At 42.4% G+C, this 23,494-nt stretch overlaps 1 protein-coding gene across 10 annotated transcripts in view; it reads left to right on the top strand.

The window, feature by feature from the left end:
- DAB1 (DAB adaptor protein 1) overlaps window positions 1-23,494 on the top strand; it is a 409,578-nt gene that overhangs the window by 264,107 nt on the left and 121,977 nt on the right. Inside the window, exons 1-2 of one of the 10 annotated variants that reach the window (XM_040072731.2) lie at window positions 2,868-3,008; window positions 21,893-22,005. The exons of 2 other annotated variants lie outside the window; for them this stretch is intronic. The gene's annotated coding sequence lies outside the window, so the exon portion shown is untranslated. Of the gene's footprint in view, window positions 1-2,867; window positions 3,009-8,720; window positions 8,921-21,892; window positions 22,006-23,494 lie in introns of those variants that run through there. 7 more of the 10 variants (XM_040072735.2, XM_040072736.2, XM_058421725.1 and 4 more) reach the window with 7 other exon arrangements.

Here is a 23,494-nt window from a genome sequence, read left to right on the forward strand (position 1 = left end):
TGACTGTGAATTAGCAGCGAATTCATTGTCAACAATTATCCTTCAAATTATCTCTTACTTGCAGGTAAACATTTTTGCTCTGCAGGGTGCAGTGGTTTACTGGCAACTGCAGTGCTTATTGAAATTGGGTAGTATGAGAAATTACTTAGAATCCAGGTCTACAGGTATCAGTGGTGGATATTTTAATGTTGTTTCGAGGCAATTCTTTTAAAAATTTGTACAGCGCTCTTGGTTGTAAGATTGAATTCATCCTTCTCTTAGCTGATGTGTACAGGAACATTTCAATAGATTCTGATCACTGTCCTGTTAGGACAAATCTATCCAGGACCTCAGCTGATCCTACTTTCCCTTTAGTTGTTTTAGCAAGTAAGAAGTGACTGAGAGCTGCACAAGTGACTACTGCAGAAACAGTTGAGAACTACAGTTTTAGGTTTTGATCTTCAGCTCCTCCAGCTGTTCAGTGGAAATGACATTTTTGGCCTACAGACCTTAATCTAGAACTATTAATGGTTTATCACATAATTGGTGATGGCACTGTGCATCATCAGAAAGGAGAATATAGGAGTGATGAGTTTAAATAAGCTTTATAGATAAACGCAAATGAAAGCTGTCAGTCTTCACACCAAATTTCTTGCTCCTCTGCTTCTTGATTGTGTTTTTCAGTCGAGAGAAGGAACTCTGACCAAATATATGTTCTCAAGTGAGAGTTTGTGTTGCAAAGTCATGGCCTAAAAAATATTTTACATTAAATCAGAGCAGATTGCTTATGGCAACGCCTGCATAATGAAGGAACACAATGAAGAATGGCAGTGCATATTGCTCTTCAGGTCTGTTCTATTTTCATAGTTGGGTTTTTTTTGGTTTTTTTTTTTAAGTAGAAAATTGCATAGTATAATTACAAGTTCATTTGCATTCATATTACAAGCTGTGAAGTAGTAGTCTTTTATATTTAAAAAGTATTATTAGCAAGTGTGACTTGCATCCATGCATTTCAGAAATGAATGGGAATGAAGTTTTATACTACTCAAAGTTCCCTCTCTACTTAATCAGCTTCCAGCACCCCTCCTGTAAACTCCAGGACCTCAGTGAGGCCAGCAACACAATAAATGCAACTTCATTTTATTGTGCTCTGGTCAAAGGGTAAGAGCAGCTCGATGACTGTTTTGCCAACAACAAAAAAAAATTGCCTTTTAGGAACTAAGGACCACCAATATTCTATTGGACCTAATATGTATAGACAAGCATGTCTCCTCAAGGAGGCTGTCTACTATTTCCTAATCAAAAAATTACTTAATTTCTCCTTTAATTCTTTGTCTTCCTAGATGCTGAAATTCTCACCAATAGGAAATTTTGCTGCAATGAAGTTGACTACTTACTTCTTTTAATTCACATTAGAATAAGTAGGTTCAATTGAGAATCTGACCTTTCATTTCTGTAATAAATTGAAATGAAGAAAACAGGTCTATAGCGAAAAGCTCCATTACATCAACTACTTCTATAAACGTGGCTTAAATTTTGAATTTTTCATGTTGTAAAGGTTATTACATGACGTTATCTTTTATGCTTAATACCTAATGTGCTGCAGAAAGAATAATTGAGGGAGATGAAACTGATAATATTTGAGAACGTTACCAGATCTGTGCATGTACTTTCAATCAATCTGCTCGCTCAGCCTTTCCCTCTGCTCCCTGCCCTGTTAAGTGTCTTGCCACATCGGTTCAGCTTTCCCGCCTGTCAGGTGGAGGTAAAATAACCTGTAGACATCTTTCTACCTTGTGAGGATCCTGGCGATCCCTGCCTGGCTGTCATCCCGGGGAGCGCACATCAGCAGCTGGGTGTATCGAGTGTCCTGCAGAACATCTCGCTCGTAATTCCCGTTCAGATCCAATCCTCTGTAATGGTCTGAGCCCTCTTCCCTTGTCAGCCGAGGGAGACGTGGCCACTCAGCCCCGGGGGGTGAATCAGATCTATCTAGAGGCTGCAAAAAGCTTTTATTTTAGTCATTTACCTCGGTTAGGGAGAGCAGCGCTGCTTTTATGCATTGATTGGAGATAATACTGGTGAAATGGCAATAACCTGGGAAATGTACTACTCTCTGTATGTAAATCCTTTCGGGAAGTGCATGACAGCCTCTGTTTTCTATGGGTCTCCGTTTGTAAAGAAGCTGTTATCACAGAATAAGTTTAATGGGTCGTGAATTTTGTGTTGAAAGGAGAGTCTCTCCATGACTTCTGATCCGCCTGCAACAGACCTATTGGCTCGGCAGCGAGTGCATTACGCTAAATATGCTTCCTCCATTGACTCTGAAGGTAACAGCCCTAAATGCCTCATTAAATTTTCATGGGTGACTGCGAGAAGCCATGAGAAAAGCAGCACACTGGTGGCGGTGGGGCGGCGGGGCCCCAGCCCCAGCCCCGCGGCCGTGCGGGGGGAGCCGCGATGGCGGGGCCGCGTCCGGGCTCCGCGGCCACCCCGGCCCTGCCTGCCCCGCCGACCGCCCTCCCTGCGCTCCGGGGAGCCCCTGGAGACCCCGGTACCGATTCCCCCCTCGCACCCCCGGCCGTGCTTGGGCGCGGTGCTCTCCAGCCGCTCGGCCCGGCTGGCACACGGGGGCTGCCCCGGAGGCGATGACAGGCTCGGGACGAGCCGACGCGCCGAGCCCCCCCCGCCCCGAGCGGGGACAGCCCCGCCAGCCCCCTCCCTGCCCGTCCCCCTCTCCCTGCCCAGCTGCACAGCGGCGCTGAGACCCCCAGCCCTGGGAGAGGAGGAGAAGGAGGAGGAGGAGGAGGAGACCGACCCCTCATCAGCAGCGTTCCTCCACCGCACACCTCCCTTTTCCCCTCCCTCTGGCCTCAGCGCCGCGCTGGCGGGGCCGGAGAGGGCAGGCGGCGCGGGAAGGCGGCTCGCCCAGCATGGACGGGCCATGTGCATCCTAAGGAATAACAGCAGCTGCTGTGCCCACGATGGGGAGCAGAGGAATGCGAGGAGGAGAGGGCTCGCTGGGCCAGGTGAGAGAGCCGGTCCCCGCTCCCCTGCGCGGCCGGTCCTGAGGGCGGCGCGGCGGCAGGTGCGGGGTTCGGGGGCCCAGCGGAGTGCGCTGCTCCTCCTGCCAGCGGGGACCCCCTCCCCGCAGCAGCATGGAAGGGCAGCTTTTCTCCGAAAGAAGTTTATTTTTGCCCGTCCTTCCCCCCTCCCGCTCGCTCCCGTCCCCCCGAGGCGGGGATAGGGCTGGAATCCCCTGCGAGTCGCGGGAAGTTGCCGGCTGTGGAGGGACCGCCGTGCGAGGCTGCCCCGCACCCGGCCGAGCTCTGGGGCAAAGGGCTGGGGACGCTTTCGCCATGCCCCGCAGCGGGGCAAGTAAAATAAAATCGAGGAGGGTGCCGTAGACGCGATGCGGCTGCGGGATTCCTCCCGGCCGCTCCCACCGTGCTTGGGGGGTCCTTGGGATGCGCCGCTCTCCGGAGGCTCTGCTGCTGCCGCCCCGCAGCTGGAAGCGCCGATCGGTCGGGGTAGAGCCCGCTTCCAGCGGGAAGCGCCCCCCGCTGCCGGGCCGGGAGCCGGCTGAGGGCCGGGAGCCGGCTGAGGGCTGGGATGCGGCTGAGGGCTGGGGATGCGGCTCGGCTGCGCCGGCGCTGCCCTGCCCGGGAAGGTGCGGCAGGGCCGGGGGACGCCGCGCTGAGGAGCGGCGGGGAAATGGCGCCCGGAGCGGGGCGGAGGGGCCGCTGGACGCGCTGGGAGCGGGGCGAACTCGCCCTCCGCAGCCGAGGAGCCTCTGGGGACCGCCCGCTGGTCCCCGGCCGGCAGCCCCCGGCGCTGGTCAGCGGTGCGCGGTGCAGGGGAGCGGGTGCAGAGCGACCGCTTGCGTTTAGAGGTGCTGCGGGTTCATGCGCCTCTCCTAAGCAGCCCCTGCTTCAGGGGGAAACCTGACGACTCCCCCGCGATCTGAGTGTTTTGGAGTGCTTTCTCCTCGGGGTTGCGCGCGGCCACCGAGTCACAGGGAGCAGGCAGCCGGGAAGGAAAGTTCAGAGCGCTGCGGTGGGAGGAAGGTGGGCGCAGGAGCTGCTGCCAGGCTGGGTCAGGACAGCGGTGACAGAGCCCACGGGGGCCGGCAGGACAGCGCGGGACTGTGAACTCCCCAAACACCTCTTCCTTGGTGTTCTCCAGGGTGTTACACACGCTCAGGTTCATGACCGGAACATTTGAAGTACATCTGTGAATGGTGAAGTGGCATAGTCGGACCGGTAGTCATAGTAAAGAACAGTAGCTAACAAGGCTGGAGAGTCCTGGAGCTTGCAGACGAATGGGAAGTTTTTAATTTCCCGGTGAACTTCTCTTTCATTGTACATTTCAAAGCGGTTAAGTCAATTTCCAGTTCTTTCCCCGAAGTAGTTTTAAAAGCAAAGTCCTTGGAGCTCTTTGCCATTTGTCTAAATTCTGAATGCATGTCTGAAGCATTTAATCATGTTTATTGTTTTCAGCCACTCAAACGGAATAAAAATTACTTATCGTTGACGAAGCTTATCTCACAAGCTGTTTCACAGTATGTTTCCGTTGCAAGACACAGCGCTGTGTTAAACTACTGATGACTGTATTGTTTATTGTTCTTTCATTCCCCACCCTCACCCCCCATAACACCAGTATCAATCTGTTCCTTACTGCTATACTCCAAAATAATGGAGGAGCAAGTTTTCTCCAGTTTGGTATTTTCACTCGTGGCTGAGATTTATGTCTTTTATATTTACTCTTAAGCTGTTTTTCATTCAGTGGGCTAGAGGCAGCTGATGTATTAAAAAAGGAATCGAGGCATAGAGCTAAAAGGGTCTTTCAAACTCCTGAGCTGAAACTGTGCATGGAATTAGTGCTGGATCCACAGCATTATTTATTTGTTTGTCCACATACATAACACCTTCCTGAAGCATAAGATTCCTTGCCCCTTTGTCATTACCATTTTATGTCATTACACAGCTAAAATGCACTATTCACACTGGTCTAGAAATACAGATTTATTGTTGAGAGTGTTTTGATCTTGGACTGTACCTCATAGGTGATTTTGCTGCACTTTAACAGTATCTCAACACAGTGATGGAGGACACCATCATGTTTTCTTGTAGGATTACCTTTGGGACCTTAGTGACTGCACACATCAGTGGTTTCATCTTAGGAGGATTGAAATTGATTTTCTTCTTTTTCTTTTTTTTTTTTCTTTTTGCTTTTTTTCTTTTTTCTTTTTCTTTCTTTTTTTTTTTTTTAAAATCTCAGCCAGTGAAAGACCCTGTGTATGTCCTTTGACCCATGGCCTCACATGATGAAGTGAAGCCAATAGTGGAGGATGTAGACTTGAAGCAGCTGCTACTAAAAAGTAAAGGTCTCAGAATGAGCCCCTTGTCCTGGTGATCAGCCTGTGGGGTTCTTTGAGCAAGGCACAGTGTTTAAAATTTGCAAAATCTGTAAAACTGCTGCATGGAGATATCAAAATAAATTTAAAACATGAGCATTATGATACCTTTTTTTATACTTTTGATGCGTCCTTGCTCAAGCAAAGAAGATTGACCATTCCCTCTCATCCATAACAGGCTTTGTCTCTAAAGTATTTTATATTTCAAATTTTTGCAAGGTATTTGTATCGAATTTAGCAATAGCCAAGCTCAGCAACTAAATATCAGTGAGGTGGGAGAACCTCCATTTTTACAGCCCTGTTTGAATTTTGAAGTGATAGCAAATACCAGAAAAGAGGAACACGATTTTCTAGATGTTATAGTTCAAATTAACTTTCCCAGTCAATATTTAGTCAAGGTCTTGATGGTTAAAGTTAACTGTCCAAGTCAATGTTTAGTCAAGGTAATGACTTGGTTTTTATAAACACTGCCCAAGCATTCTTCCAGAATTAATCAGAGCTGCTGGATCACAATACGTTTGCTCAGCCAATTACTTAGGAATAAAGCTACGTTATTACTTGGTCTCTCATATGTCCTGTTCTATTTGGTGTTATTTCAGCAGTGCTTGCCTTCAGCCCTTCTGCAGCTTCATTCTTACAGCACCAGCTCTGTCTTTAAGGCATTTATTTGCCTGGTGGTTTTGGGAGATACAAGGAATGTACTTCAAGAGCCTGTGCTGAGCAGCTCCTTGTGCAGTGCTCAGGAAGAGGTGAACACTTGGGATAAAGCAATCATTAACAATGTCTGAACACCATTTGGGGGTCTGGTGATGAAATTGAGAATTGTTGGCATTGGTACTTTCAGTGAAAGATGGAAACATGTTGTGATCTGGGAAGGAACTGGAAATCTTTATGGTGATTCTTCATTTCTTGGCATCCCATTAAATGGGATCTTCATTCTTCCAGGATGGCACTTCAGTCTCTTAAACTGACACTAAAATCACAGTCTGGACTTCCATTGTATCAGAGGTTTTTTCTTTTATTTTCTTTCCTTTTTTTTTTTTTTTTTTTTTTTTTTTTTTTTTTTTTTAATTGTACCACTTGCAAATGCATTCCCTGCAATTACATGGGTATTAGAGTCAATATTCATTAGGATTTTACTAATCTGAACCTCAAGTGCTGTTCTGCAAATTTGCTAGCCTTTGTAAGGCAGTGCTTGACTTCATCAGCTGTACTGTTTTATTATGAGTATTTTGATACAGTAGAATGAAAAGCATATATTTTAAACCAAGTAATTAATCAGATTGAAACATTTTCATTTTCATACTTTTGATTTGTCACAAAGAGAGCCTGCAGCTCTCTATTTTTCCCTTAACACTAGTTTTTGCCCAGTCTAACTGCAGCCAAATGACATTTCATGGTGGTGGTTTAAGAATTTCATCCATGTATCGATCTCCCATTTCTGTTTCAAGGTAGCAAAATTGTCACAACTTAGAGAAGGTGAGTAAACCCAATTCCATGAGCTCCAGGGAAGGTACCTGCATCTGTGTATTTAATCTTACACCGCTGTCAAACACATTTTTAAGTGTTCCAGGCATAAGCAGTGTTTCGAATTCTTAACTTTGTTTACTGAAGTGGTTCAGCCATGTGCACAAATCCTCTGTCAGAAACCACTGGTGTGAGCCTTGCTGGTGACAGTGGGGTCTGTGGTGGGTCTCTCTCAAGGTGGTGCCAAACTGAAGAACCAGAGCAGAGCAAGACCTGTCAGCTTTTTGTCTCTTAATCAGTATATTGCTTTTTGTGGAGTGGGAGTGACGCTCATTCCCTGGGATGACCCGTGTGTTGGTGCAGAGGCTGTGGGGACAGCAGCTGCCCAAGCCCCAGCCCTTCAGGCAGCTGCACATCCTGACCAGCTCCGTCCACAGCGGAGCAGCAGCGTTGCTGAGGGGCTGCTTGTCACATCTTGCTCTGTCTCAGTCTTCTGCTTAGATATGTAAAGCTGTTGACATGAACTTACGGCCCTTGGAGGCGTGAAGATTTCCTTCAGTTACTTATGGAATGAGGGAGGGTGATGGCTGTGGGTGAGCTTTTGGAAATGCAGTGTTCCTGAGCAGAAGCCTGCTAGGGGAGCGGGCTCCAGGCACTTTCCAGCCTGTGATCCTTTGCACTTTCTACAGAGTCATTCCATTACTCTTTGTTTAGTGAGGATTCAGAGGTTACTTTTCTTAAGGATATCTTATCTTTTATATTTATTTTGTATCTTATGTTTTATATTCTTATCCTTAAGATAAGAATATTTTCTCAGGTTTTAGATATAGAGAAGAAATTCCTCCCTGTGTGGATGCTGGGGCCCTGGCACAGAGAGAAAGAGAAGCTGTGGTTTTTTGGGTGCCCCATCCCTGGAAGTGTCCAAGGCCAGGTTGGACGGGTCTTGAAGCAATCTGGTCTAGTGGAAGGTGTCCCTGCCCATGGCAGGGGTTAAAACTGGATGAGCTTTAAGGTCCCTCTCAACTCAAACCATTCTGTGATTTTTATGATATGTGCCACATAAAAAAAATAGGGCAGTTGCTGATTTCTTCTGTTTTGAATTTTGTATGTGTGTGTATATGTGTATATATATATGTATGCAAAGATTCATTAGCTGTCTTTTTCACTACATAAAGATTTCTCAGGTCTCCAGGTATTGCCAAGCAGTTACAGTGAGAGATTCCCCACCCCTCCCACCTCCAAATAATGATTGCTCTTGTGGGTAGAGGAGCATCATTAGTTTCTTGAGAGTCTTTGCAATTCCCTGGGCCTGAAGGCAAATGAATAGAAATTTAGTGGACCACCTAGTTCTTCACTCAAAATTCTCCAAAGAGGAGTCTGACCTAATTTATATTGTATTGGATCAAATAATCCTGTCATGCATGTGTGCTTGCTGTTTTGTTTTCTTTCAGCAGGCATATTGCTGTCTTGCAGAAACTTCACATTTAGATGTTAGGCTATGTCCCTGCGGTTTTGGGAGGAGCTTTTCCTCAGTGAGTACTTAGTGGAAAATTACATTTAGAGGACACTTGTGAAGAGGAAAACAATCAAGACAGAATACTAAGGCTGCGAGAATTATTCATACCTGAATGTGAATGTACTGTTGTTTAGTACTGAGGATAATCAAGAGTCCTCTAATATCTTGTCTCATTATTACTAAAGATGGAGCTCCCCAAAATGCTTTTTGTAGCAAAACACAGTATAAGTATCTCTGTCATCACAAATCCCTGTGCTAGGGATTCTGGTGGGGTTTGGTGTGGGTGATTGTTGGGTTGCTGAGATTATCTGCATGTGTTGAAGCTCATTGGGAGCTGATCAGCATCCAGGCACTGCACTTGTGGCCTATTAAAGCAATTCCAGGTGTGCAAAGCCCTTTTCTGGTGCTAGTCTGTAGGGAGCAGCACCCATCAGTGTGTCTGTCCTAAGATACACTCCAAAGCTTATCAATCTGTCTATCTGTGTTCGTCTTTTGGAAAAGAACTGTCTAAACCTGCACAGCTTTATTCTTGGGAAGCTTAGGTAAGTTTTGAGTCTGCAGAATTTCAAGGTCATACCAACAGTTACCTGAAAACAGTTCTTTGTTCTTGAATTTCTTGAAGAACTTGGATCACTGGGAATCCAGTTGATGCAATACCCATTTCATAGTTTTCCTTTTGCATAGATGTCTTCTGTCCTACTGACAGAGCAGTTACTTGGAGAACAAGAGGCGTCAATATTGGTTGTTTCTTAACCTAAGGGATTATAATTATTTTTTTCAATAATTGCAGTAACTGAGGGGAAAATTGGGAGTGGTCTTTTTTTACACCGTAATAAAAAAAAAAGCAGAATTTCTGTTCCTGGTTACTTGAGATGCAAGTCAATAAACTGTGCTAAAACAGCAAAGAAAAGAGCACTTCAGCTTGTTTAATCTGTCCAGGACCTGTCAGTCTCTGCCTGAGACTGCCCAGAACACTTCTACTGGCATGTGCTTTTTGCCAGATTAACATGGATTAGGTCACTTGAATTCTCCCCTCATTGAGTTCATACCTTTCATTTAATCCTCTCTCAAAGTATCTGTCAGGATTGATGTGGGGAAAGAAAAGTTTTTCCTGTATTTGGGATATTTTTAACAAATAGCATGAAGTATTTGTTTTAGCTTTTTTGATGTCCTTGTGTAATCTTTACAAACTAAATACTCCTTAACCTCTCATGTTTTGCTTGTTGCTGTGGTGGGGTAGGAGACTGATTTTTTGATCTTGAGGTTAGTGATGATGGGCACACTGATAACTGGGTGCTGCAGAGGATTCCAGGCTTAGGAATTTCCATGTAGCTACATAGTTAAGCCAAGCATAAAAGTAATTAGGAAATAAAGCAAAATACTTCTAAACTTTAACATAGCCCACCTGATACTCAGGAAATTGTTCTGCTCTTCAGTTCATCAACAGTCAATGCAACAAATATTTTATTAATATTTCAAGTTTCCCTTTCATTCCTTTTTGTAAAAAAATACACACTTAATTTAGTTTCATTGCTACTGCCTCTTCTGTCAGTTTTCTTCTAGCTCTGAGGCTGATTAGCAAATTCAGACCTTTTAATGGCAAGATTAGATGACCTGTTAGATGTTCATGCCTTAACTTTTAGCAGCTATTCCACCAATATCAAAGGTCTTCAGTGCAGGTGGATTTCCCCTCTGCTTTCTAAACATAATGAAGGTTTTCCCATTCTGTGATTTTAATTTCTGTGAGCGTGTGTACTTTTGGACATGTGTTTGTTGTGCCACAGTAACACTGGCTGTGTCACTTGGAAATGTTGTTGCCCCTGTTTGTGGTTTTAAAACACCTGGTAGTTGTTTGTAATAAGGACTCCCCTTTTTAATTGCACTATAATTAATACAAAACAAATCAACAGGAAGTGCTACTTCACACAGCGTGTTGGCAGTTAGCTCAAGTTTAAAAACAGTAAAAAAACCCAAAACAAAACAACAACCAACCATCAGTGAGTTTAATAAAGATTATTTTATGAATGGGTTTTTTTCTTTGTGGCTGCTGGAGTAATCAAATCTCACGTTATGGCTTCAGGATAGTTTTCCACCCACCATCCCTGTGTGATAGTTTTTATATATTCTGACCCATTTTTCTTCTTTCTGGAAACAAGAAAATAAAATGTTTGAGAAGTCCTAAAGAGGATAACAAATTGAATTGACCACTTACTGTTCCTGGCACTCAGATTTTATGGTCCTTACCTCCCTAGTGATGGAGTGATCTATTCACCAGCGCTGCGTGAGAGTTGCAGCTGATGAAATTTGGTAAAGTTCTTTCAAATCAGAGCCACTACACTGATTTACATCACATGAGGCCTCGTCCCCTGTTGCTATGTTACATTTGTAGCAAATGCTAATTGAATTTGGTGCATACAGATCCTCAGAGAAAAGTGAGAATTGTAACTGAGTGAATCCCACTGTGCCAGGCTTCAGTTTCTGGCTTTCAGTGCAGGATGCTCCTGGAGAAAACACGAAATCTTCTTTATGCTGTCAAACACCACCAGAAAAATAACTCTGCCACAGCCTCAAAACAGGTCTGAGACTTCAGCACTGCTGAGTTTGGGCTTGAAAAAGAACAAGTGATTTTCATAAGGGAGCTCTGTTGCAGCTCTTTATTTTCTTCATGGCAGGATTGTTGGTCCAACAGACTACCTCTATGTGTTTGTCTCTTTTGAATGTAGAGTTTCTCATGTTTCATTCTTGCATAATTTGTTCTGTTGGATCCTCAGATGAGGCAAAGGGAGGACTCTCCAGGGGATGCTTCTGTGCCTCAGCAGTCCTTGGAGAAGCAGCTGAGTTTGTTAACTTAAACACAATGCCCAGTCCTGACAACTGAAATTTAGGTGAGAAGAATCCTGTTCTCTGTCACTGGACTCGAGCTGCTTTTTTTTAGCAGGGAGCAGAAATCCAGGGAGCAGATCATGCGCATCAAGCTTCAAAATATTGCTCAGGCTGTGTAGAGAAGTAACTCTCTTCTTTATTGCAAAGATCATCTCTAGTTCAAAGAACAGACTGCAGGTGACCTGTACACACTGTGGGTGGCTGATTCTGCTAATCAGTGTTTTTAGATGGAGCTTTTTGGTGGAGATGGGAGGAAGGACAGTGCCAAGAAGGGAAACTGCACAGGTAGAGTCCTTTGTCTTGTGGATCAGGGAACACAGGAATAATTTTTCCTGATGAATAGAGTGTTGATTTTCTTCTTTGTGGCTGAAGATGTGTACATAATTTGCACTGCAGCCAATGAGTAAAGCACATATAACACCAATTTTAATGTCTGTATTGGATTACCTCGAAGACGTTTTTCTCATTCTGGTGGACCAGGATTATCTTTGGCTGCTTCATGGTGATTGTTTATTAACTAATTTATTAAGAAGACATATTTGGAGGTTGAATGATAGTGTATATATCTGATTTTCATAGGTGCACATGTATTTTCACGAGAAAGACTGACACTGGATTTTTCCAGGCCAATCTAAGGTTTGATTTGTTACAAGAAAGAGGCATCCAGAAACCACCAGGAATTCTGCTGGTTTAGTGTACAACTGGTTTCTTCTCCAAAAACCCGTTCTGGAGATCAGTGTAGTTTCCCTGTTGTATATTCAAACAACACTGGAAAAAAACCAGAAGAACTGAAACAAAGGATGTCTGGAGGATTCCTTCCCACTTGGGGCGTGAACATCGCAGGTCTTAGGTGAAAATTTTCAACTTAAGGCAAAGTTATAATTAGCAGAAGTAGAAGTAGTTCATGATAGTTCTATAGTTGTAGCATTAATACAGCATAAAAAAGTTCAGCCTAGAGTTCCAGGAGATGGTTGGAGAGGTTTGATCACTGCTGGCACACTTCTGTCAGGCTGCATCTTTATCATTCCAGGATCGCTGCATGAGATAAAATGCAGACATGACAACATCTTGTTTATTAATCTTGCTGAGTCCTAATTGTTCCAACAATTGCTTCCTGTAAAAAGTTGGCTGTACCTTATGGAGAGCAGGGTGCTAAATAGAATGAATTGTGCATTCAGATGTACTTTAGCTTGTATTTTACTTGCAAAAATAGGAGAAAAATCTTGTCTGCCTGTCTTGAAAGTAAAGGGGATAATGTCTGGAGGAACAGTTCCAATGCTTGACAATTAATAATAGCACTTTGAAAAGAGGCTTTTAGCAGAAGGCGAGCACATAGGTTACAAAGTAGAACAGAGAACAATGTAATTTTTGGGCTAATATGTTGAGATCAAATAACTCATTAATAGGAGAATAATTTATAAGGATGATGCAAGTAGGAGAGTAAAGTTCTTCTAAATATTAATCTACTGCATATATTATTTATTGTGGTAATAAAAGGTTGAGGAGTAGACAAGGGAGACTGAAGTGCCTTGCAACTTCTAGTGGAGTTCACAAAGTGCTTTTTTAAAGGAAATTTCCTTTAAATGAAAAATGCTGGCATAACCTTGTGGTGAGGTAGTGGTAATAACTTGCAAAGTTTCTAAATGCAACTCTGTGCAGTAATGTGAGAGGGAAACTTCTGAACCACTCCTACAGCACCACATCCTTCCTGTGCTGTGTAGCACACTTGGGAAGAGAAATTCTGAGTTTTGGCACCTGTAAAAGTGTCTTACGACCCTTCCACCTCAAATCTCACGTGCCAAAGGTTGGCTTTTTGAAGTACCCTTTTACATTTTGTGGTTACACCTTTAGGAGCTATACAGTGTACCCAAAAATTTCAAAAGTACAATGGGAAAAGCAGCTTAGGGAAGAGTCAGGGTGCAGAAAAGAAACAGCTGCTATTACAGGTACAGTGTGTTACTACCCATGGCCTCCCTTTTATCCACTGAATAATTTTATATTTAACAGCAGCTTGTGAAATGTTCTAATGATGTGTTAATAAACTGGAGTGGGACACTTTTTAGTTGTTGGTTTTTTTCAAAGGTTTTTTATCTGCTGGCCTACTTCTTCAGGAGTGTGAGTAGATGATTAGATTATGTATTCTATTTCTGAACACTCTTTTTGCAGTACAAAGCCTCGCTTGCTTCTGTCATTCAAAAACCTGACATGACTCTGAATCCCCCCCCGTGATAATTCTGACTGATCACTGAGGTGTTTAAGGCACTAATACCACCTGTAGAAGAATTCTTAGCACATAGCAGAAATGTATCTTGCTTATTTTGGAGAAGTGGAGTTCACACATGTTCACAGATATTTGTAAGACGGCTCCTTGTAAATTTCTGCAGTGACTGGAAATCAGACTGTGTGTAATGGAGAATTCAGCCTTCTTTATGTTTTGTGAAAGCTTTTTCGTGTGTTTCTTATTCTTGTGTGATATTCTGGCACCTGTTGATGTTTAAAAGATTATTGCCACTTTTCAGTGCATAGTATTGGGTAGAAAATGGCTTTACTGATGTTTTTCCTGGAATTAGTCAGAGATGCTGTTCCTGCCATTAGATAATCTTCTTATATTACTGTTGATATGCGTGTAGGAGTGTGTTGTGCTTAATGTAAATAAAATGTTGCCTGCCTTTAGTTTTTAGCTGTGGTAAAGCAGATGTTTTTGAGCTCTGGTTTAGTGCTTTGCACTGCCGTTGTGTAGCTTTAAATCTCACAGGAATTCTGTCCCCCAGGGATCCGCTTTTCCTCATGCCCAAGTGAGCAGTAAAAAAGCTTCTGCCCTGCACAGAAACCTGTAAGTTCTGCACATGCTTCCAACTTCAGTGTCTTCATCTCTGTTGGACGTAGGTAGAAAATGTAGCACTGCTTTCTGAAATGGCCATCAGAGCTTCCTAATGAGACATTTGGATTTTTTTCCTCCTTTGACAGAATTAAATGTCACCTATTAACCATAATGCTTAAATTGATGAAGTGTAAAACTAGTGAAATGGGTTACAGGGAAAGGAAGTGAAAATATTATGAACCATATGCCCTAATTTATGTCTTCTTAGAAAATTCATCTAATGAAATTAAGTATTTGGAATAATTCAGCGAATGATATTCAACAAGAAGTACAGCACTAATGGTAGGATGATCTTGCTTTTAATATAGTAAGGAAGATACAACTCCTTTTCTGGGGAGGAACATCAAATCCTATTCTGTTGAGATCCACGTGCGTCATCAACACCAGGTTTTCTTTTCCTGTGGGCCTACACTATTCTGATTAATTGAGTAGCTGTGACAGCAGTTTCTGCTGTTGTTTTTGTGACTTTAAGTAGGGGCAAATGAGATGCCAGCTCTTCGTGTGAGTTCTTAATCCCAGTTTCCTGGTCCCTCTCCTTTCCTCCTTTCTCATAAATCATTGTCTCCATCCACTCTTAAGCTCCCCCTCCCATGAAGCTGTTTTTACATCTTGACTCCCAGACTGAACCTCCCAAGTCCTCCATTATTAAACAGCTCTCACAGATTCTTCTTTTCTGCTTCTTGTGATACAAGACTTCATGTCAGAGTCAATCCCTTTTTTCTCTGCTCTGACTCTTCTGTTTTATGCATTTCAACTCAGCAGCTTGCTGGGTGCCTTGATGGAAAGACGAACCTCTTGCTGTCACCTCTGCTGTTCTGTGTAATTTCAGTTCAAAGCAGTAATTAAAGAAATAGTCCATTTTCCAGGATAATGTTTATAGGAATGTGAATGCACATTTTAGTTCCTTCTGGAGGCTGCAGGAGGGGTGATAGTATAGAGGGATTTTTGTATAAAGGAGTCATCCTGGACAAGTGTAAAAATCTCATTTTTTCTTTTCAGTAGTTTTGGGCTTGGGATTTTTGGTTTGTGGCTTTTGTTTTGCTCTGTTGGCTTTTTTTTGAGGGGGGGTGGTGGGGTTGTTTTTTTTCAGTATTAGCAAGAAAAACAGATCTGTGATATGAAGACCAAATCTTACTCCCAGTTTCAAAACTCTGCAAACTTTTCAGATACAAGATTTAATGATTATTTAATGTGGCCAAAACACAGTATTTCCCTACAGTCTAAATTTTGGAAGTGATTCAACCCATTCATCCCTCACATCCTGAAAATCACCCCAAAGCAGACGCACTTGATGTGTAGAATTGTAGTCTGAACAGTTTAAAAGTCTGGCAAAGTTGCAAAAGTGATTAAAGGGAGTGAGAAGTGTCAGCCAACCTTATCCACAGGTGGTGCTTCCTAGCCTGGCTTTGAGTGGAGAAAATTTAAATAGGAAACTTATTGAAAGGGAATTATTTAGCAGTGCCACTGTTGACAGCTACATCATAAATAAACTGCCCAGATTTTGCTGAAATTTTAGACTTTGAGACCAAAGGTGTAGGAGTTAACTGGAAGAGTGGATTTTGTGTAGATTATGTATTCACTGAAGTACTCTGGGACTAGCTGGTTTAATCAATATAAAATGTGCTATATCTGATGACTCCTGTGAGACAGAGCATTGGTACCAAGAGTTCTCTTGACTCTTGTTGATGGGGGAGAGAAGAATTTAAACTAAACTGGTGTTTGGCTTCTTATCTTTCTCAGGATAATCATGGTGTGTTTAATGGCTGTACATGTCTGAAGCGTTTTGTTTAGCTAATGAGTTTGGGATGTGGTTTTGGAATTTAGGGGGAGGAAGGTGTATAAATACAACCAGTCTTACTCTTCTTGGGCCCTTACTAGAGAATTTAAGACATGCAAATGCTAAGTCAGAGAGTGGAAATGTCATCCTTCAAAGACACATGAAATGCAAGGACTGCGATAAAAGTGTTGTGCACTTTGAGGTAGCTGAATTACAAAGAAAGCTTGTAGTTCGTGGAATTATATCCATGAGTCTTTTATATATACTCAAGTAGTTCTTTATTTCCTATGGAGCGTTGCAGAATTCGTTTCCCTGGAGGTGACTGAAGTAAGGCTGGAAAAATCCTACCTGATCTTTAATAATCCTTCACACGCATGGTGATACTCCAGAATTGTACTATCATTGGATAATTTACACTTAAATACTTTCATCTCTGTGCTCCCACATTCAAAAAAATAAAAAAATCCTTTAGTGTTATAGGGAGCCAGGGATTGCACACTTGAAATACCTTGGCCTTGTTGCCAGTTCAGTCTCACCTGCTTACACTGATTTATTGTGATTTTTTTTTTTCCAGAGGGCAAGACTGAAAAATACATTTCTCCCATTATAGTTAATAGATTCAGGAAGTAATTTGCAGATCAGGAAACAATGGATCTCCTATAATAAAAGCACTGCCTAGGTAATTCATAACGAAGATAAACTTGTATTGTTAAGCTAGCACATTTTACTCTTTATTTGTAGGCCGTGTATTGCTCTCCTGTGCTTTCCACCATTAAGCAGTAACGTTATTGCATTAGTGAAAAAAAGCCCTGCTGCTTTGACTGGCTTTCAGAACCACGCACAAAATCGGATCATGCATTTTACTGAATTATGAAGAGCGGTGTTATTTGTTTGTAACTGCTCACTTAGTTATTGCTCTCAGGGCTCCGTGTTACAATTTAATCACCTCCCTGCATCTCCGGGGCTCTCACAGCCTGGCGTGAGGCAGCAGAGGGACAAAGCAGAGTGACTGGCAGCTAAGTGTTTCAATCAGTCAGGGCACTGATTTATTTCTGGGAGGAGGAGTGTAAAGGAAATGAGAGTGGCCCTTTTATGTAAGTGATGTGCTGAGTAGTCATCAGTTAAACACTGGAGGTCACACGTAAACTCTGAAATCTTGAGAGAAATAAAAAACAAAAAAAACCCACCCACAGGAGTGTGTCTTGTCACCCTCACTGTGCTCAGGCTTTGGGAAGCGTGTGGTGCTCATCGTGTCCTGAAAAGGCAGCACAAAGGATGAGTCTGGAATCCTTCCCCTTAACAGGGTTTTCCTCACAAAAGTAGGGATATGAAGCATTACAAGGTGGGGTGTAAGGAATTCTTTGTCTAGTCACTATACACACCTGTGAAGATTTTAATTGCAACTGTATTCAGGATCCTGGCATTGCAGAATGTTTAAAACAGACCCAAAGGAATAGAATAGGGCATGTGATGTAAATATCTGTACAAATGGATCCCTTTTGGAGTTAAAAATATAATTTAACTTGAGCAAAACTAGGAGTAAAAACATTGGGAGAATAGTATATATCTGTGCTTTAAAAATATTCATAGGTATGCATGAGATAGGAACAGATACATTAAAGTTTTCATTGCCTACTTTGAGGCAACAGAAATAGTATAATTTTATGTCCTACTTGAAGTGCTGGTTTTAATCTGAAAAAAAATAATTCTTTTTAGATAGCGAAAACAACAAATATTCCATAGCAAACCTGACAGCATTAGATGATATTTACAGGAGACAGAAAATTCAACAAAAGTTTCTTGCTAATAGTCTATCATTCCTTCTGTGTTCCATCTGAACTCATACAGATAAAAAAATCCAGAGGAAGGCTGCAGATAGTTTTGAAAGAAATTAGGTCTTTCTATGATTTTAAACCTCCAGAGCCCACTGAAAATCTGTGCTCAACAATCACTGCATTTATAGCAGGGAAGATACCTTAGCTACCAGGAGACTGCTTCAGTGGGATATTCCCTAGAAAGCCCCCTATAGCCTAGCCTACATTTCATCTTCTTTTTCTAACCTACATCCTGAGGTTGTCAAACAATTTCATAAAGTGTATGCAGTAAAATTTGATGAAAATGTGGCTACATAGAGAAAGAACTACTTTAAACTACTTTACGAGAAGCTTTTAGTGCTGACAATAGAGAAACTTTTTACCATCTCATGAAAAACTGAAACTCTTGACTGCAGGGAGGGAGAGGGGAACTTGCCTCTTGGTCAGAGGAGAAATCTCTGGGTTTGCTGCTAAATGCACTCAGGGGAAGTGAAGGTACCTGCAGTATAAAATAATAAAATATAAAAGCAGCCCTTGCTATAGCAGAGACCGGATGGCAAAGGAGAAGCCCCACTTTTTGATTACACTGATTTCTGGATGGTTTATGCATCCAGATGAATTGATATTTCTTTTGATGGTGTCCATTAGGACACAGATTTTGAGGCCTATTTTGTCTCTTTCACAGGGAAAAAGTGTATGATATGTTGATAGATGTATGATCATGATAGTTTTGGAAGATGAAGGAGAAGAGAAAATGTGCTGTGGGCAGGAAACAGCTAATTCAGCACTTCTTTTCCCTCCTGTCTTTTTTCCCTGAGCTAACAGTACATTCAGCCTGAATACAGATCTGTTCTTAATGTGTTCAACTGCATTATTTAGCCCACCACTGCAAGCCAAATTGTTATCCGTGGAGATGGAATTGCTAAGTTGATTTAATGGAGCTTTGTTAATCTGAAATTCCATTTTTATCTTGTCTTGGATGTGTCCGTTGTTGCTTCCTTGTGTTTAGGACATGTGATTTTGGCCAAAAGGCACAAATTTACACTATGAGCAGCTCTTTGGCTCCTGGATACGTGCAAGAAGGCTGTTTAGGAGACTCTTGTCTTATGAGAAGCACTTAAAACTTGCTATTAAGTCCTGTAGTGCCTCTGTTTGCAGCACATCGATCCTTTGGAAGTGAAGCCCTGAAGGAGCAGATCTCTTTCGTGCTTCCTGGCTGTGAATAATTACTGAGAAACACAGAAAAGAAAACCTGAATGGTTTATTCCTGACCTGCTTAGTGGCCGCATTCCTGCCTCCTGCATGGTTGGAGTGGGAACCACCAGTTGAAAACTCAACCAGCCGCTGGCTGAAAAGATCTGCAGTGGTTATAAAATCTGAGAGAGAGAGATATCAAATATTCCCCTGGAAGGATATGGGTAAGGATTACGTAAAAGAGGGAATTTGCAAGCCTGGAATGTGTTTTCCCCTGCAGTATCCATTTCCATTTTCTGTGAAATGGCTTTCAATATTTAGGTTATTTCACATTTTGCTATAATCTCTTGGATGGAGATCAGATATGAGATTTACGGTCTGAAAACAGGTTGAAATGGTTCTTGATGGTGTCAGGAGTATTTGCAAGGTTTTAGCAGCTGATACGGTGCAGATGAGTGGATAATACAAATAATAACATTTATTATCTCTATTGCTATCCCATTCCCCAGAACTGTGAAGGTGGATTGGAGCCCTCCTTGTCTTCATTTTCCCCCATGGTCCTAGGCACTGTATCACACAGGGAAAAAAATCCCAAACTGTGCTTCAGAATGCTTGATAGCGGAGACACTTGCAGTTTTCTGATGAGGAAATAGCAGAGTGATGTGACTCTGGTTATGAGCTAGTCAGTGGTCAAATATCAGCATCTTCTATCCCTTTCTCTCTCATTCATTAAATCACACAGCAAATGACGTATTGAAGGTGAAATTCTAACAACAAATAATTGACTTTGGAGGAATCTCTGTGGCCCGGGTTTGGGAGGGCACTTGGACCTTCCCCTGAAGATGTTTTTTGGCAGCGGTGTGTGGTGACACAGATAGAAATGGGATGAGTACAAGTTATTAGTGGTTTAAGAATATTATGTGTGATAAAATTACAACCTCTCAGCTGTCCCACTTTCCTCAAGCAGTGCATCCAGTAATCCTTTCCAGATTGTTTTTCCTGTGGCCTGATCTGATACCAGAGCAAATAAACTTTGGCCACTGAGCAAAGTAACCCTCTCACCTGGCCTGAGAGGGACTTATATGGGCATTTAGACTTTCTCTAACAGACTTTTTGCAGGATCAGGCTTCTCTTTGCAGGATTTGGTAATGCATTTCGTAATGGAAAAGGAAAAAGTTCTGTTATGTGTGAAGTGTTGAGCATTTAAAGCTTTCCTCTCTCCAACAGCTTTCTAGTTTCTCTTTGTTTCTCCATAAAGTCTGTTCTTTCCCAAATTATTCTGTCTCCTCAGAGCAATCTTCAGCTAAAAGTGAGGCCATATGTGCACCATGAGCAGTTCAGTGTCTTGAAGCTGAGATCTATGTTAGGGAAAATACGATGTGATGCAAGGAGAAAAGGTGGTCCTGTCCAGATTGCCATGTTTGTCTGTAATTAATGTATTTCTTTCCTGTTAGTTTCAAAGGATTTCTTTCTAGTCAGGAGTTAAATGGACCCATTCAGTGTTTATATTTATGCAAATTATCATTGTGTCACTCGGGTTGCAACATTAAAGAAAAAAAGCCAGATATTTTACATGCCTTTGAGTATTGAAGTGATTACAATTACCTACATAAAAGGAGTTGCTTTATTAATTAATTAACTTGGAGAAAAATGTCTAGTGACCCTCTGAAGGAATATCAATAACTGAAACATTAATTATGTAAATAAGATCTGCCTTTACTGTTCATTATTCATCGTTTAACATGAAAATTGCCTTTTAAAAAAATGCTTCATTCATGTATTTCAATAAATGTCTAGTCCGCCTAGCTTGTCACTTGGCTCTAGATTTTGAGTCTAAAACTGTAGTGACATCAGTACAGACTTTGGGACACTTCCTCTGAGCCACAAACACCCAGTTCCTGATTGCTGGGCTGGCATTTTTTGGGGAACGGGCTCTCTGAGGCAGCAAATCCCCTTTGGGAATGAGTTCTTGCAAAATTCTTGTCTGGAGAGGCAGAGTTGCTGCATTTCATGGGTGAGGAAGGAGAGGAGAGAAGCAGTGAAATACTTGCAGATTTTTTGTGACTTTCCCATGGTTTCAGAAGGGAGGCTGCAGGACCAGCCCAGCTCCAAGTCCTGTTGAGTTGTGGGATTGAATTTTTCTCTGAGTCAGAGGCAGCAGTACCAAGGCAAACAAACACCACAAGGAAAGCAAGGCTGCACCACGTGTTTGGGAACTGTCATCTTGTACACTCAGTAAACTTGCTGGTCCTTTTTACATTTGGAGGATGTGACTGAATGCCTCCTGGCAAGTGCTGCAGGTGATTTCGTGCAGGTTGTGAGAATCCTTTCCCTGTAAAGAGCTCTGCCTTTTTGTTTTCTAAAGTTCCACCGAGCGTGTTAGCAAATGCTGATGAAGGATTCCTAGAGGGTTTTATTCCTTTTCACATCCTTAAAGACAACACACAAAGGTTTCCAGGGTTACTTTTTGCTCAGGTGTCTGTGAGTGCACCTGTAAGAGGAGAGAGAGGAAGAGCTGTGCTGCTTTCTCATAATTTCAAAGGCTGTGCTGCGCCTAATCTTGAGAATGCAGACAAAATATAGTAGCTGTGCAGTCCCAGAAAATCCTTTACTCTCCACTCCCTGAAGAGCACCTGCTTATGAGCATAAGACGTTCAGATTCCCTTTTTTAATGCCTCAGAACTCGCTTTGCCTGTAGCAGGAAGGGCTGATGAAGAAATATGTGTGTGTGTCCCCCCTTCCCTTGTAGCGTGATGGATTGTGGAAGTCCTGATTGAAAATTCTAATCACAGCCTTGCAGTCCTTCAGATCACAACCCCTGACAGTTGATTCACTCCTTTTCATGCCTGCTGCCTCTGACTGCTCCTGGTGCCTCGTCTGCATGAGTCTATCATTAGCACACAAAGCATGATGGATTGGCCGGGGTACCTCGGTCCTCAGAACCTGGGAAATGCTTCTCTTTCAGAATCAAAGAACCTGTGTGTGCCATCGTCATGAATGAGAGAAGAAAGTAATACAGTATTGGAGGTGCCTGTTTGCTGCCACTGTTTAGAGGGAAATTGATGCATTATGGGCACTGTAAGTACCTGAGCTGTTTGTTTGGGGTTTGGCTCCTCGCTGGGAACGATGCAGAAAATCACAGATGCGGAGCAGTGCAGGAGGTTCAGCCTGGTAATGAAATCATTTGACTTTCAGCGAGATCTGATGGCCAAGATGATTGCAAAGAATTGGTACTGACTGTGGGCTCGGTTCTCTCTGCTGGATTCTCTTCTACAGACCCTTGCAACAGGAAACTTTTGCAAATGTTTGCATCTTGCAAATGCTTTTATTCATCTGTGTGACTTGGCATTTAATGTTTCAGTGAACAAGACAGTTAAGTTTTGGCTCCAGTGAAAGATTGATAGGAACAATTTTCGAATGTGGTATCACAACAAAGTGAAAATATGTCATGTTCAAATACTGAGCTCTGATGCGTCACGTGGTCGTGTAATAAATGAAGTAGCACTACCAACCTGACAGATGTGCAAGAAAACAGTTTTAAATTTATGATGATTAATTTTCAAGATGAACTGCAATGAAAAAAATTGTTAGTAGATACTTAAAGAAGGTAAGGGGGAAGCAGCTTTCTGAAATGAGAACAGGCAGGTAATGATAAAGCTGCCTTCACTTTTGTGTTTTGCTTTCTAAGATTTTAGCAGTGGGAAAATTCATATTCTGGCTGCTGCAGCTGGCATTAACAACTACTCATGCAAGTGTAACATCTCAGGGAAATTCCACTTCTTGGATTTGTGCTGCTGTTACGTGCTGGTTGTCTTGGAAGTAGGAGTAACTCAAAGCAGAGCTGAAGGGTTTTTCTCCCTGGTGATTCTTTCAGAGCCGTCAAAATAAAACAGCCCTGAACTTAGTGAGAAAACAGAAGTAGCTTGATACTACCTCGAAAGCAAACCAAACATTTCTGAGTCTCATCATGTTCGTTCATTTTGAGGATTTGCCACTTGAACATTGACTTTATTTTGCACTAGGGCAGTTAAATGTAAAGAATATTGTTTGTAAAGTATAAACTGATTTAGTTAAGCATTTTTAGGTAATTTCAGGCTAAAAACAGCCCGTGAAAGCCTTTAGTGAAATCAACTCCTGGCAAATGCAAGAAGATAAAATCGTGTCCATCCCTAGCAGTAATTTTTTTAATTTCAATTATTTTTCCATTATTTCAAGGAACTGTGTCCCACTGAGGCCAAAACTGAACTTTCCAGTTGGAAATGGAGAAAAACAGCCTCAGAAAGGATGTGGGCTGTACTTTTTTCAGAACAGGAGTTCAGCGGGGGGGAAAAAAAAATTTCCTAAGTGTCAGTGTCATGTTATTTTGAAAAAACAAAATGCATTTAAAAGGAGAAGCTTTGTTTGTCATTAGCACTGTAAGCTTTTACATGGGAATGATTTAGGTTGACAAGTTATGTGGGAAACCCCAACAATTGTCTGCCAGCTGTTAATTTCAGGCACTCTGAGAGCAGCTGGTCTGTAGCATCTCCTTATATCTGACCTTCGTCATCTTCAGCAGTGCTCCCTC

The sequence above is a fragment of the Hirundo rustica genome, chromosome 9, assembly GCF_015227805.2.
Source record: "Hirundo rustica isolate bHirRus1 chromosome 9, bHirRus1.pri.v3, whole genome shotgun sequence".
Classification (NCBI taxonomy): Eukaryota; Metazoa; Chordata; class Aves; order Passeriformes; family Hirundinidae; genus Hirundo; species Hirundo rustica.